We start from the raw sequence: 16,471 nt of genomic DNA, 5'->3' as shown, positions 1-16,471 counted from the left end.
ACCCCCTTACTCGGGTTTAAACTTCTATCACTCTAGCAACCCACTATAAGTGAATTATGAAAGTATTGCAACACCCTACAACGGGAATACTTCATGTGTGCGCGGCACGGAAGGCACCATAGGACAGCACCAAAAAAACATACGACTCAAACCAATCTAGATCATCAATCAACCCAGAAGACAAAAGATATCTACTCAAAACATCATAGGATGGCAACAAATCATTGGATCATAATATGTGGCATAAAGCACCATGTTCAACTAGGGGATTACAGCGGAGTGTGGGAGAGTGGACCGCTTAAAAGAGATGAGGAAGGTGATGAAGATGGTGATGTTTGATGAAGACGATCACCGCGGCGATGGTTCCCCCGGTGGCACCCCGGCGCCACCGAGAGAGAGGGGGAGAGAATCTTCCCCTTGTGCTTCCTCCTCCATGGCCTCCCCAATAGATCAGGAGAGGTTCTCCCTATGGTCCTTGGCCTCCATGGTGATGATGGCCCCGCCGGTTTCCTCCTCCATAGCCTTCGGTGATGATGGCCCCCTCCGGCAGGGTGCCGGAGAGGGCCTAGATTGACATTTCGTGGCTACAGAGGCTTGCGGCAGCGGAACTTCCGATCTAGGGTTCTTTTTGGAGGTTTCTATATTTCTGGTCCAGCTCTTGTGCTTCGGGGCTCTCTTTTGGTCCATAAAAAATCACCGTAAATTTTTAGCCCATTCCGAGAACTTTAATTTCTGCACAAAAAACGACACCACGGTAGTTCTGCTAAAAACAACGCCAGTCCGGGTTAGTTCTAATCAAATCATATTAAAACCATATAAAATTGTTGTAAACATGGCATGTGATACATCTCCATCGTATCTACTTTTCCTAACGCGTTTCCTCTTGTTTTGGACTATAATTTGCATGATTTGAATGAAACTAACCCGGACTGACGTTGTTTTTAGCAGAACTACCATGGTGTTGTTTTTGTGCAGAAATAAAAGTTCTCGGATTGGAACCAAACTTTGCGAGGATTTTTATACAATAAAAGAGGATTTCTGGAGCCAAGAACCACTGGAGGGGGGCACCTAGGTGGGCATAGCCCACCAGGGCGCGCCACCCCCTCCAGGCATGCCCAGGTGCGTTGTCCCCACCTGGTGGCCCCGCAGACCCTGAAACCAACGCTGTAAAATCCTATTTTCCAGAAAAAAATCAGGAAGGAAGAATTATCGCATTTCGCTATACGGAGCTGCAGTGACCTCCCGTTCTTCATCGGGAGGCCAGATCTGGAGTCCTTTTGGGGCTCCGAAGAGGGGAACCTTCGGTCTTCATCGTCACCAACCCTCCTCCATCGCCAATTCCATGATGCTCTCCACAGGGAGTGAGTAATTCCTTCGTAGGCTCGCTGGTCAGTGAGGAATTGGATGAGATTCATCATGTAATCGAGTTACTTTTGCTAGGGATTGATCCCTAGTATCCACTTGTTCTGAGATTGATGTTTCTATGACTTTCTATGTTTAATGCTTGACACTTTGGGCCCGGGTGACATGATTTCAGATCTGAACCATTTATGTTATCACCATTATATCTATGTTCTAGATCCGATCTTGCAAGTTATAGTCACCTACTGTGTGTTATGATCCGGCAACCCCGGAGTGACAATAGTCAGGACACTTCCCAGTGATGACCGTAGTTTGAGGAGTTCATGTATTCACCATGTGTCAATGCTTTGTTCCGGTTCTCTATTAAAAGGAGGCCTTAATATCCCTTAGTTTACAATAGGACCCCGCTGCCACGGGAGAGTAGGACAAAAGATGCGATGCCATAAGCACGTATGACTATTTACGGAATACATGCCTACATTATATTTATGAACTGGAGCTAGTGACATATCGCCCTAGGTTATGACTTTTATATGATGAATATCAGCTGACAAATCACCAATCGAATGCCTACGATTTTCCTACATATTCATCTTTCTAAGTTACTACTGTTGCTGTCATTATAGTCACTGCTACAAAACTATTGCCATCGCTGTTACCGTTACTATTGTTGGTACCACTACTATCAAATCTATCATATTACTGTGCTACTGATCACTTTGCTGTAGATAATTAATCTCCAGTGTGACTGAATTGACAACTCAGTTGCTAATACTTGCAAATATTCCTTGGCTCTCCCCTTGTGTCGAATCTATAAATTTGGGTTGAATACTCTACCCTCGAAAACTGTTGCGATCCCCTATACTTGTGGGTTATTAATACCTTTTTCTGGCGTTGTTGCGGGGAGCATAGCTATATTTGTTGAGTCACTTGGGATTATTATAAAATCATCACTATGAATAATCTGAAGGATGCTAAGACTAAGATTTATCCCTCTAAGGCGAGGGGGGGTAAGGAACTGCCATCCAGCTCCGCTTTAGATTCACCTTCTGTTATAAGTAAACTTGCAACACCACCACATGCTATTAATTCTGATATGTCACAAGTTATTGATGATGCTACTTCTACTATGAATGCTACTCATGATGATTCTAGTACCTTTCTTAATGATACTATGCCACTAGGTGAATTTATTAATGAACAAATTGCTAGAACTAAAGCTTTGCGAATGCTGGAACTGATGAAGAGCTTGAACATGAAACACCTATCAGAACTAGCCCTCCTAGATATGAATTGCCTAAGGTACCAGAAGGTTTTTTTATGAATGAGGAGACAACTAGAGACATTCTTGCTTGTAAGGATATTGATGATCTAGAAAAATTATTATGCAAGTCTAAAGAAAGGACTTTGAATGCTAAAATGAAATGTGATCCTCAGTTTCTTACTTCACCTATTTTTGTTGATGATAAGGATTTTGAATTCTCTGTCAACCCAGAGTTGATTACTTTGGTTGAATGTGATCCTTTCCAGGGTTATGAATCTAAAACTGTTGTGGCACATCTTACTAAGTTGAATGATATAGCCATCCTTTTCACTAAAGATGAGACAGTTTGCTATTATTATATTCTCAAATTATTTCCCTTCTCATTAAAGGGTGATGCTAAAGCTTGGTACAATACTGTTGCTCCTGGTTGGGTGCGCAGTCCCCAGGATATGATTTATTACTTCTCTGAAAAATATGTTCCTGCTCATAAGAAACAAGCCGCCTTATAGGATATTTAAGTTTGTGCAAATTGAAGAAGAGAGTCTCCCACGAGCTTTGGGGGAGGCTTCTACAATTGCTTAATGCTTTTCCTAATCATCCTCTTAAGAGAGATGAAATACTTGATATATTCTATAATGGACTAACCGATGCTTCTAGGGATTTCCTAGATAGTTGTGCTAGTTGTGTTTTCAGGGAACGAACTATTGGACAAGCTGAAGAATTATTGAATAACATATTGATAAATTATGATGATTGGATTCTTCCTGAACCACCACTTAAACCCACCCCGAAGAAGAGGGGTATCTTATATTTCAGTCCTGAAGATATGCAAGAGGCAAAGAAATCTATGAAGGAAAAAGGTATTAAAGCTGAGGATGTTAAAATTTTATCTCCTATTGAAGAAATACATGGGCTTGATGCACCGCCACTACCTAAGGTGGTAGAGGTAATTTCTCTAATGAAATTCGATGATAATGATAATCCTCACAATATGCACCCTAGCCAATGTCTTTATGAGTTTGAAAACTACATTAGAAAACAAGATCACTTCAATGCAAATGTTATGAAACAATTGAAATACAATTCTGATATGATTGCTCGCTTGAGAGACTTGTTATTTAGAATTTCAAATGATGTTAGAGGTGTAGGGAAGCATGCTTCTATGGTTCAAACTCGGTTAGAACAAGTTGCTAAATCCCAAAGAGAGTTGTTAGATGAAATGAACAACAATATAAATGACTTTGCTGTTAGAGTAGCCACTAGAGGAGGTAAGGTGGCTCAGGAACCACTTTATCCTGAGGGATACCCAAAGAGAATTGAACAAGATTCTCAAAGAATTAACACTGATGCACCTAGTCCTTCTAAAAAGAAAAAGAAGAAGAAAAATGATAGGACTTTGCATGCCTCTAGTGAACCTGAAGTAGAAAAACCTCCTGATAATGATAATGAAGATTCTATCTCTGATGTTGAAACTCAATCTGGTAATGAACACTCACCTTGTAATAATGAAAAAGATAATGTTGAGGTTCATGAAAATACTCAAACAAATAATAAAGAACCAGACAATGATGTTGAGATAGAACCAGCAGTTGATCTTGATAACCCACAACCCAAGAGTAAAAGATATGATAAAAGAGACTTTGTTGCTAGAAAACATGGTAAGGAAAGAGAACCATGGGTTCAAAAACTTATGCCCTTTCCACCTAAGTCAACTAAAAATAAAGATGATGAAGAATTTGAATGCTTCGCTCAAATGCTAAGGCCAGTCTTTTTGCGTACTCGCTTGACTGATATCTTAAAAATGCCTCCTTATGCAAAGTACATGAAAGACATCATCACCAATAAGAGAAAAATACAGGAAGCTGAAATCTCCACCATGCTTGCTAATTATACTTTTAAAGACGGAGTACCTAAAATACTTGGAGATCCGAGAATACCAACTATACCTTGCTCCATCAAAACAAATTATGTGAAAACAGCTTTATGTGATTTGGGAGCTGGTGTTAGTGAAAACTGCTTTATGCCTTTATCTTTATATAAAAGTCTTGATTTGAATAAACTCACACCTAATGAAATATCTTTTCAAATGGCTGACAAATCGACTGCCATACCCATCGGTATTTGTGCGGATGTGCCCGTTGTTGTTGCTAATGTTATTATTTTGACTGACTTTGTTATACTTGAGATGCCCGAGGACGACAACATGTCGATTATCCTTGGGAGACCCTTCTTGAATACCGCAGGGGCTGTTATTGATTGCAATAAAAGCAAGGTCACCTTTCATATCAATGGTAATGATCATACGATGCACTTTCTGAAGAAACAATTACAAGTGAATGGTATTAATGTTGTTGAAAAATCTCCGACGATCACTGTTAAAAATAAATATGAAATGCTTATTGTTGGGGACATTCATATCCCCATTGAGGTAACCTAGTGATTTATGAAAGTTCTTCGGTTTCATGCTAATCGAAAGTGGTTGTTAATATGACTTGATCAACCTTATTAATGGATCATTTCTGAGAGGTATGAAGTCAATGAATTTTGTGAGCACTACCTTATGTCCCTACCTTTTGTTTTCTATTTTTATTAGTTAAATAAAATAAAATACTATGTTCTATCTGTTTTTTGAATTTTCCATACAATAAAAAAATGACCATAAAAATAAAAGTTCTCAGAATGCCCTGAAAATTTAATGTGATTTTTTCTGAATATTTAAGAATTTTTGGTGCAAATAACATCATAGGGAGGTGCACCAGGTGGGCACAACCCACCTGGGCATAACAGGACCCCTAGGCGCGCCCTGGTGGGTTGTGGTCCCCACATGTGCCCCCTCACTTATCTCTTCATACCACAGCAACACCTACCTCCAGAAAAAATCACCATTGCTCTCTCTCTCTCTCTCGTGTTCTTGCTCTCAAACCCACGGATTTCAATCTCTTTGCTTGAAGCTCTGTTTCCGGAACTGTTTTCAGGGATTGTTGCTTGGTATGTGACTCCGTTGTTTATCCAATTAGTTTTTCTTTAGTGGTTTATATTTTGAATAATTAGCTACTCTTGGTGCTGCTGTAGATGAGCTTGCATGTTGAATTCTAAGAGTTCTAAGTAGTTCGAATGCTCGCTATGGCCTCTATGTATCCCTATGAGTAGTTGCTATAAATCTTGTGAAGTTTTGTTGAAAAAAAATTTGTGGACTAAAAATTTCAGAATTTTGTTCATAGGAAAAAGATAAGTATCTTTAGGAAGTTTGTTTCCAAGAAGAACTCCAAGGGAGTCATTGGGGAGTCATCTGACAGTGATCTCCATACCCAGAGAATGGCGGAGGTACGGCCGTGCGAATGGCCGCATAACCCATTCATGGAAGGGGCCGGAATCCTTCAGGAATTTGCACAATATGTTGCTAATGCCGGCCTCACCGACTTCATCGCGGCTGAATGTGAACAATATCATCTCCTCACAAATTCCGTTGTGCAAAGTTTTTGTTTCCTTCCTAGGAATAATCCTCCTGAGGTGCAGTTTAATTTATATGCTGAAACCCATCAGATACCACTTACCGACTTTTGTGATATATGCATGATACCTTCTGACGGGAGTTTAGTTGAGCCTATGCCCGTGGAGTTTGATGGTTTTTACCGCACTTTGACTGTGGGGGATTAGAGAGGGCTGTCAAGTGTCACTGCCACTAGCATACACATCCCTGCTATGCATTATTTTGCTTTCTTCACTATGAAGTGTTTGCTTGCTAGAGAGAAGTAGGTGCACTCAGTGCTCCAGACTTTGTTGTTTTACGTCGCGCACTTCACGGCGACCACACTTATAGCTTAGGGAGCTACTATGGCACATCGCCTCCACATTAATGGATCCAAGGGAAAAATACATGGTGGTATTTACGCTACTCGCATGGCGACTCACTTTAACGTTCAGATACGCCAACATGATTATCCTTTACCTAAGGTTTATTTAGATCGTCAAGCTATGGAACACCAACAGTTTATTGCTGGTGATTACCCTAATATTCCTATTCCTTATAACCTGGTTTTCAGTGTGAACACTTGTGATGTTATCCCATTGCTTGCACCTGCTTTGTTTGATCCTTTTGCCAGGGGCGGATACAAAATTTTGCCTGAGGACATCATCGCCTACCGGAACAACCTAGCTGCAGCACAGGCGGAGCCTCAGCAGTGGGATCCTCAGGTACCAGCTCCTCAGCATTTCAACATAGGACCCCATGGTTTCTTCGAGTGGCCCTAGACCAAGTTAGGCCAAAAGCCTAACCTTAGGGGACTATGTATTTCCACCGAGATTACATTCATGTTCACACATTTCATTTCAGTTGTCAGTGTCCACACTTATTCATTGTATTATCCATGCTAAATTTATTTTCTTGTTTTCTTCTTGTGTGTTTGAAAAACTTTGAGAAAATCCAAAAATATTTCCTGCTTCTTTTTGTTTTTCTTCTTAGTTTAAATTGCTGTAGCACTGAAAAGTAAAACACAAAGATTTCCTTATTCTTCTATTGCTTGTTGGGAGCTTTCCCATGTAAATAGTTTTTCTCGTTTGTGCTTTCCCCTTTCATTTGCTTGTTTAAGAAAAAACAAAAACTCCAAAAATATTTCGGTGTGATTCTCTGAATTTCTTTTTCTTTCTTTTGAGTCATACCGAGGAGAAGACCACGATGAAAATGTTGAGTGGCTCTCATATGCATTATTGTTGATCTAACAGAGAGCCCATATTACCTTGTCTTATCCTTTTGAATAAAATGTTTGCAGATTCCAACTTAGTCCACGACACTCTTGCACTATTATTATTTTCATATTGTTCGGTCGCGCAAGTGAAAGGCAATAATGACGATATTTGATGAACTGGTCGTGGTAGACAGAAACGGGTATGAACTTGACTTGTTCTGCTTTTGTAAATATGTTTAACCTAGTATCCATGATTCAACCTATTATGATCAAACATGTTTGCAATGACAATTAGAGATTATACTTTTTTCATGCCATGCATAAGTAGCAAGGAGTGGATAATGATTTATCTTGGATGTTAACATTGCGTTAAAATGATTGTGATGTAGTATGATGGTATGGTATCCTCCTCTGAATGTTCGAGTGGCTTGATGAAAGTGCAACTATCCTGAGGTGGTTTTGGTAATTCCTAACAACATATAGCTCATTGAGCTAATCAATTTTAAGATAAATATTTCAGGAAAGATCAATGATTGGCATGGCATGTATTAGAAAGTGCCCCCCTCAAAATGCTAAGGACAAAAGATTGGCTCAAGCTCAAAGCACAAGACTCCACATTTTACTTTTAGTGATCCAAGATCACATTGAGTCCATAGGAAAATCCAATACTATTAAAAGGGGGTGTGGTGTTGCTTAATGAGTTACTTTGTCAAAATTCATAGTGATATGCTCCAAAAACCCTCAACTACTTTCTCATATCCACATATGTCCCAAACCAAAAGTCAAACTCGGCCCCACCGAAATCTTCTATCCGACGCCACCGAGTTCACTTGACATAGCCACTGCCACAAACCCTAGTCACTTCGGTCTCACCGATAGGGATCTCTGTCTCACCGAGATGGGATTTCAACCTCTCTGTTTCCCTTCGTAACGTTTTGGTCCAACCGAGATGAGCGATCGGTCCCATCGAGATTGCAATGCAAACTCTCTATTTCCCCTTCGTAACGTTTCGGTCTAACTTAGATGAACGAATAGGTCCCACCTAGTTTGCCTGACCAACTCTCTATTGGTCTAGTACCAAAATCGGTCCCACCGAGTTAGTGTAATCGGTATCACCGAGATTACGTTATGCCCTAACCCTAATGGAATCGGTCCCGCCGAGTTGACATGTCGGTCCCACCAAAAATCCTAACGTTCACATTTTGAACTAAATCGCTCTGACCGAGTTCTATAATTCGGTCCCACCGAGTTTGGTGATTTGTGTGTAACGGTTAGATTTTGTGTGGAGGCTATATATACCCCTCCACCCACTCTTCATTCATGGAGAGAGCCATCAGAACATGCCTACACTTCCAACATACATTTTCTGAGAGAGAACCACCTACACTTGTGTTGAGATCAAGATATTCCATTACAAACACATAAATCTTGATCTCTAGCTTTCCCCAAGTTGCTTTCCACTCACATCATCTTTCTACCAAATCCAATCCTATGAGAGAGAGTTGAGTGTTGGGGAGACTATCATTTGAAGCACAAGAGCAAGGAGTTCATCATCAACACACCATCTATTACCTTTTGGAGAGTGGTGTCTCATAGATTGCTTAGGTGTCACTTGGGAGCCACCGTCAAAATTGTGGAGTTGAACCAAGGAGTTTGTACGGGCAAGGAGATCGCCTACTTTGTGAATATCTACCCTTGTGAGGCAAGTCCTTCGTGGGCGATGGTCATGGTAGGATAGTCAAGGTTGCTTCTTCGTGGACCCTTCGTGGGTGGAGCCCTCCATGGACTCACGCAACTGTTACCCTTCGTGGGTTGAAGTCTCCATCAACGTGGATGTACGATAGCACCACCTATCGGAACCACGTGAAAAATCTTTGTGTCTACATTGCGTTTTCTCCCTCCAAACTCCTCCATTTACCTTCATATGCAATTGTTTTACATTCCGCTGCTATACTCTTAGAATTGCATGTGTAGGTTGATTACTTGAATTGTGCTAAGTTACCAAAATATGCCAAGACTTAAAATTGGGAAAAGGCTAGATTTTTATTTGGTCAAGTAGTCTAATCACCCCACTCGACATACTTTCGATCCTACAAGTGGCAGCAGAGCTATGGTCTCCATTTGCTTTTATTTCCATAGCTTTTGGTGATCATAGCCTTGTTTTCACAACCTAGGAGAGTATGGCGTCTAGTGAGGGAAATTGCCACCGTAGAGGTCCTTACTTTGATGGTACTAATTTTGCTAGTTGGAAGCATAAGATGAAAATGCATATTCTTGGACATAACCCCGCCGTTTGGGCTATTGTGTGTATTGGCTTGCAAGGTGAATTCTTTGATGGGAGAGAACCAAACCGTGAAGCTACCGCGGAAGAGTTGAAGATGTTTCAATATAATGCTCAAGCTTGTGATATTCTCTTCAACGGATTGTGCCCCGAAGAATTCAACAAAATCAGCCGTCTTGAGAATGCAAAGGAAATTTGGGATACTTTGATTGATATGCAAGAAGGTACCGACTCCGTCAAGGAATCCAAATTGGATGTGCTTCAAAGTGATCTTGACAAGTTCAAAATGAAGGACGGTGAAGGTGTCGCCGAAATGTACTCTAGGCTTGCTCTCATCACAAATGAGATTGCCGACTTAGGAAGTGAAGAGATGACCGATAGATTCATCATCAAGAAGATCCTAAGAGCCTTGGATGGAAAATATGATACCATGTGCACATTGATCCAAATGATGCCCAATTACAAAGATCTCAAGCCAACGGAAGTCATTCGAAGAATTGTTGCTCATGAGATGTCACTCAAGGATAAGGAAGAGCTTCACAACAAGTCAAGTGGTGCTTAGAAAGCCTCATGTGATGCTCCCACATCATCAAGTGAGAAACAAACCTTCAACGAAGAATTGAGCCTAATGGTGAAGAACTTCAACAACTTTTACAAGAGTAGAAGCAAGGAAAGAAGTTCCAAGTCAAGGTCCTACAATGACAAAAGATCTTCTAGTCGTGAGCGCAATTGCTACAATTGTGGAAGACCCGGACACTATTCCAATGAGTGTACGGCTCCCAACAAAAGAAGAGAAGATTCTCCCAAAAGAAGAAGTAGAAGAGAAGAATCACCGCCAAGAGAGAGAAGGAGTAGAGATGACCATTATGAACGAAGAACATCACGGAGAAGCGAGGATTCGGAAAGGAAGGACAAGTCATCAAAGAGCTACACAAAATGAAGACATCAAGCTCATGTTGATGAATGGCTATCCGGCTCCGACTCCGACAATCACTCCGAAAGAAGTTATCACTCCGACTCCGAATATACTCAAGATGAAGGTGTTTCCGGTCTAGCACTTGTATCAACCAACTCCTATGACATAATTGAGTCACCAAATGAAGGAATTGGAAGATGCTTCATGGCTAAAGGCCCAAAGGTATCACACCACGAGTATGTTGATTTCAATAGTGATGAAGATGATTTGCTAGGTGACGACGATTTACTTGTTGACAACTCTAGTTATGAAAACTATGATGAACTTGCTATTAATCATGCTAATCAAGATAAAATGAATGAAAATGATAAAAAGGAGATTGAGCGCCTAACTAAAGAACTAAACACTCTTAAGTTAGCTCATGAAACTACCTTGGAAGATCATCGAGAACTTTTAAAGACTCATGAGAAGCTACACTTTGAAAAGCTCAACCTTGAGTAAGAGCATGAGTTCTTAAAGGCAATCAATGATGATCTTCGCAAGAAAAGTTCTTCTTACATTGCCAAGTGTTTACTCTTGTCTACTTACATGCCACAAGTTAAATCTAGCAACAAGAACAAGAAAGATTCTTCCTCTAGTAGTAACAACAATCATGCTAAATCCAATGTTGTTGCTTCTAGTAGTTCTCTTGATTCCACTAATGATTCTCTTAGCCAAGTTACACTTGAGCAAGAAAATAGCTTGTTGAAGGGAATTATAGCGAAAGGTGTTTACAAGAGTCTTGCCGAAAGCAAGCAATTTGAGGAAATTGTACGCAAGCAAGGAAGACACCGGAAGAATCAAGGTTTTGGTTTTGAACGAAAGATCAATGCCAATGGAGTTGAGTGGGAAGAAGATCAATACCCCAAGACGAAGTTTGTTACTCAACAATAGAAGTAAGATCCTACTTCTTTCCAAGGAACACAAGATCAAGATGATCTTCCACCACAAGACCACAAGCTAAAAGGCAAGGACAAGCTTCAAGAGGAGATTGATACATTTGAAGAAGCACCTAAGGCCTTGGTCAAGTGGGTTCCCAAGACTTCATCAAGTTCCACTTCATCAAGTACTACTACAACTCCAAGGATTCCCATCAAGATGGCGTGGATCCCTAAGAAGAACTAGAGAGTTCTTGAGGGTGACTCCGCCAACATACTCCACTCTTATCATCTTGGCAAGGACAAGTGCAAACAACTTCCATATCTTGCACTAGTTCGAGGAGTCACAAACCCACTTGTTGGTAAGACAACGGACAAGGTAACTTAATGCATTCATGGAAATCATCTCATGTGAATATCAATGTATGTCTATGGATATCCTTGTTTGTTCCTTGTGGGACTAACCCATGTAGGTATCGAAAGTGCAAATCACTCCAAAGGATTGCTCCGAATGATCTACATCAACATTGAGCATCTACATCTTCAACACCTACATGAAGTCATCATCGACAAAACCCAAGATTAGTTCATCCCTCTTAGGGGGGATATCACATCTAGGGGGATCTTTACTCTAATCAATTAAGCTAAAGCAACTCTAACGATGTGACCACAACAATGCTTTATGTAAAAGTGGCAACCCCACTTGTGCTCAGACGATGTGTATGACCTACGATCAAATGTTCTCATTTGACTCCTCAGTCAATATACTCATATATAGATGACCTAGTCATCGCAAATTGCTTGATAGATGCTAGAGTGATTATGCATGCTTTGTCACATATTTCATTTGTCATTTTATTGTGTGAGCATGTTGGATGCATATTTTACTCATTAGAGGACATCCATTTGTTGCTTTGATTGTTTGGCTTTTTCTCTTTTGCCAAATGGATGGACAAGAATGCCTAAGAACTCCCTCTAGCTATCTATGCTTTTCTCGTCTCAAACTCTATTCATGCTACATCACAAAGTTTGATCAAGTCAGATTCGAACCACTCGGTGTGAGGATCACTTGGATTCCCCGATTCGTCATAGACTTAAACTTCCAAAACCTCTTTGTGCATTTCGGTATGATCGAGTCATCCACTTTGGTCACACCGAGATCACTAAGTTGATCTAGGTTTTCAATCTCGGTGCAACCGATTTGAACTTTTCGGTCACTCCAAGTTGCAGTAACTGCTTGCGATTCTGCATCTCGGTGCCACCGAGTTGTTCCACTCGGTCACACCGACAGGGTCGGGATATATAAACCCACGGGTGAGATTTTGGAAATTTCTTCGAAACCTCTCAGCACGCGCGTATCCTGCTCTGTCGCCTCGGGTCTCCGGATCATCTTATCGCCACCAGCGACCTCCCGCCACTAGTTTCCATCGCCTTTAATGGAATTATGCCCCTCCGTTGCCGCCGTAGCGAACTCCGCCGAACTAGGGTACGAGTTCGATCCTTTGTGCTACTCTTTTAGCTTTGATTCGTAGCACATTGCTCTGCCATGATCATGACCACGTATGCAAACAATCCATCCATTGAAAACATCCTTTAGGTTAGATTTTATTTGAAGATTTAGGGTTAGGTCTCCACCGAACTCATCTCGGACCGACCAAATTGTAGAAATCGGTCTCACCGATTTGGCTTAGGCCATTGCACTTGCACTTTCGGTCTGACCGAAAACTACAAATCGGTGTGACCGAGTTTGATTCTCAGTGAAACCCTAGCAGTCTCGGTGCCACCGAACTGTGACTCGGTCTGACCGAGTTCACTAGTTTAGGTTCCAAAAGCTGCTTCGGTATCACTGACTTTACAAATCGGTAGCTACGAAATGATTTCTGTGGAGAACAAAAACTAAGTTTTTAAGTCATCTGTTTTGCAAAACTCTGCACTTTGTGATGCTCATCCACTCTACCTCATCTATGTCTATTCATAGGGTCTGCTATTAGTAAGTTTGCAGAAATATCCGATCAAAGCGACAGCCAGAACAGGTCTGAAGAACAAGTGAAATTGAGTGAGGGCACTAGTCCCTCTAGCACTTCTGATGATGGCAGCAGGAGCACACCAAGTAACTTGCCCAAAGCAGCCACCACGTCAAGGAAGAATAAAACCTCAGATTCTGAAGATGAGGACTATGTGGCTGTTGAGGAGGAAGTCAGCTCAAAGAAGAAGGCGCTGAAAAAAGAATATGGGTCAGCTGCTACAACTAAGCCTCGCTTGCACAAGAAGGCCCCTGCCAAGAGGGTGCCAACCTTAAAGGTTAGAGCCTCAACTGCTGAAACCTCCAAGCCAACTGGAGAGGTTGCTGGAGAAGAAAAGAAGAGAAAGGAAAGGGTCAAGAAGACCACTGCTAGAGTGCTTGGTAGATCCTCCATTATGAGAGATCCAGAAGAAAATGAAGAAGAAGAGGATGCTGCACCAACACCCAAAGCTCAGAAGCTTATGGGAGATGCAATTAAGTCAGGCGCTACAACATCTAAGCCCAAGTCTGCTCCTAAAGCTCCATCTCAGAAGCCCAGTAAGCCTAAGAGGAACACCAGAAGTATACCTGCTGAGGAAAAGAATAAGGCCCCAGTGCCTCAAGCTGAGGAAGAGGAAGATGATTCACTTGTTTTGAGGAAGTTGAAGCCCAAAATTCCTGACCATAATGATGCTCGTCTAGTCGCCGAGGACATGCACATCAGGAAAGATGCAGGACTGGGATTGTGGAGAGAGTCTGATCCCTATGCTGTTAGGAGGAGGATTGCAGTTGATTACAGGTTTCACACTAAGGAATGACAAGACTTCTATGAGACTATTTTGCTTGACAAGAAGTCCATTGTATGTGACATGAAATGGGTGGATTGGGAATACATCAAGGAGAATGAATATCACTTCCTAGGAGTTTATGACAGCTTCAAGGCATGTGGAGTAGATGAATTTGTTGGACAGAAGCTCACCAAATGGAATGATGAGCTGATCATGCAGTTTTACTCCACTTCCCACTTCTATCCAGATGGAAGGATAGTTTGGATGTCTGAAGGTACTAGGTATCAATCCACTGTTAAAGAATGGGCCAAGCTAATCAATGCCCCAGAGGAACATGAGGATGACTTGGATGTGTATGCCAAGAAAAAGAAAGACCACAACTCCATGGCAAACATGTACAAAGAGATCCGTGATAAAGCCTTGGAGACTCACAAGCTTGGATCTGTACATTTCTTGTTGTCTGGTCTGCCTACCATCAACTGGATCCTAAGGCACACTCTGCTACCCAAGTCAGGAGATCACAAGATTATCAGAGGACACTCCATCAACATGCTGCAAATCTTTGATGTCCCTCAGAAGTTCAAGGTTATGAGTTTGATTGTAGAAACAATCAAGAGGACAGATGCTGATCAAAAGAGAAGTTGTGGGTATGCTCCACATATTCAGGAGCTCATCAATTGTAAGATGAGTACAAGAACTTATTTCCTGGACAAGGAGCATCTACCCTTATATCTTGAATTTGAAGACAACACTATTGTGATGAATGAGGAAGACCCCACATCAGCTCAAGCACAAGAGAAGAGGCCAAAGCTAAGGCAGAGAAACTTGCAAGGATGCCAAGTGCAGAAGAAGCATCTCAGGTGCTCCTCAAGTCAAAAAAAGATCAATTGGGATATCTTATTCAAGCTACACTAAGGATTGAGAAGGGCTTGGCCACCCTGACTCAGAATCAGGAGAGCCTGGAGAGGATTGTTGAAACAAAATTTCATGATCTTGACCTGAAGGTAACTGAGATTCAGACTGCAGTTGAGCAGCTTTAGGAGGAAGCAGAAGAGAGGAGAGGGAAGGCAACTACTGATGCTTTTCAGTGTGTGCCACGAGGTCCGAGTTCTGCTTCAGTGCCAGTTTCAGATGCTAGAGCTACATTGTCAGCACCAGCAGCTCCAGCTCCAGTGCCACCTCCATCACCCACTCCACCAGCTCCAACTACATCGACAGATGCCTTCGTCCTTGGAGTTCTCTCTACACCACCTCCCGAAGACCAAGCCTGAGAGACGCATAGCACTATGCATTTTCAAACTTTTGGTAACTTGTTGCCAAATGGGGAGAACTATGTATAGATCATAGGCTTCGAGAGATTGTTTTGCTTCTTTGTCTTTGGTTGAACTTTTTATTGTGTGAGATACTTTATGTCCTTGTGAGATACCTATTTGATGATGTGGTTTATCATTTGCTACCTTAATGCTTGTTTGGATGATACTATCTTTTATATCTCATATATGATCTTTCACTTGCTTGGTGATGAGTGCATGCTTTTAATTTCTATCATTTTGAGTGCTCCACCAAGATGTATGTGACATGGAAGAGTAACCCATGATCCTAATCGATTGTGCATTTGCATTCAAAAGCAAATCTTAAATAATGCACAAATTTAGGGGGAGCTCTTTCTTATCACGTACTTCTCAAAGCAACGATGTTTTTCAATATTATGATCATTTGTCGAAGCTTTGATCTATATGTTGTCATGCAGATTGAAAGTGCAACTATCCCTGGGTGGTTTTGGTAATTCCTAACAACATATAGCTCATTGAGCTAATACTATTTTAAGATAAATATTTCAGGAAAGCTCAATGATTGGCATGGCATGGATTAGAAAGTGGACCCCTCAAAATGCTAACGACAAAAGATTGGCTCAATCTCAAAGCACAAGAATCTACATTTTACTTTTAGTGATCCAAGATCACATTGAGTCCATAGGAAAAGCCAATACTATTAAAAGGGGGTGAGGTGTTGCTTAATGAGTTACTTGCTCAAAATGCTTAGTGATATGCTCCAAAAATCCTCAACTACTTTCTCATATCCACATATGTCCCAAACCAAAAGTCAAACTCGGCCCCACCAAAATCTTCTATCCGGTGCCACCGAGTTCACTTGACATAGCCACTGCCACAAACCCTAGTCACTTCGGTCTCATCGATAGGGATCTCGGTCTCACCGAGATGGGATTGCAACCTCTCTGTATCCCTTCGTAACGTT

Source organism: Triticum urartu, chromosome 2 (assembly GCF_003073215.2).
Source record: "Triticum urartu cultivar G1812 chromosome 2, Tu2.1, whole genome shotgun sequence".
In the NCBI taxonomy this organism is placed as follows: domain Eukaryota; kingdom Viridiplantae; phylum Streptophyta; class Magnoliopsida; order Poales; family Poaceae; genus Triticum; species Triticum urartu.
This window is presented reverse-complemented; position numbering follows the sequence as displayed.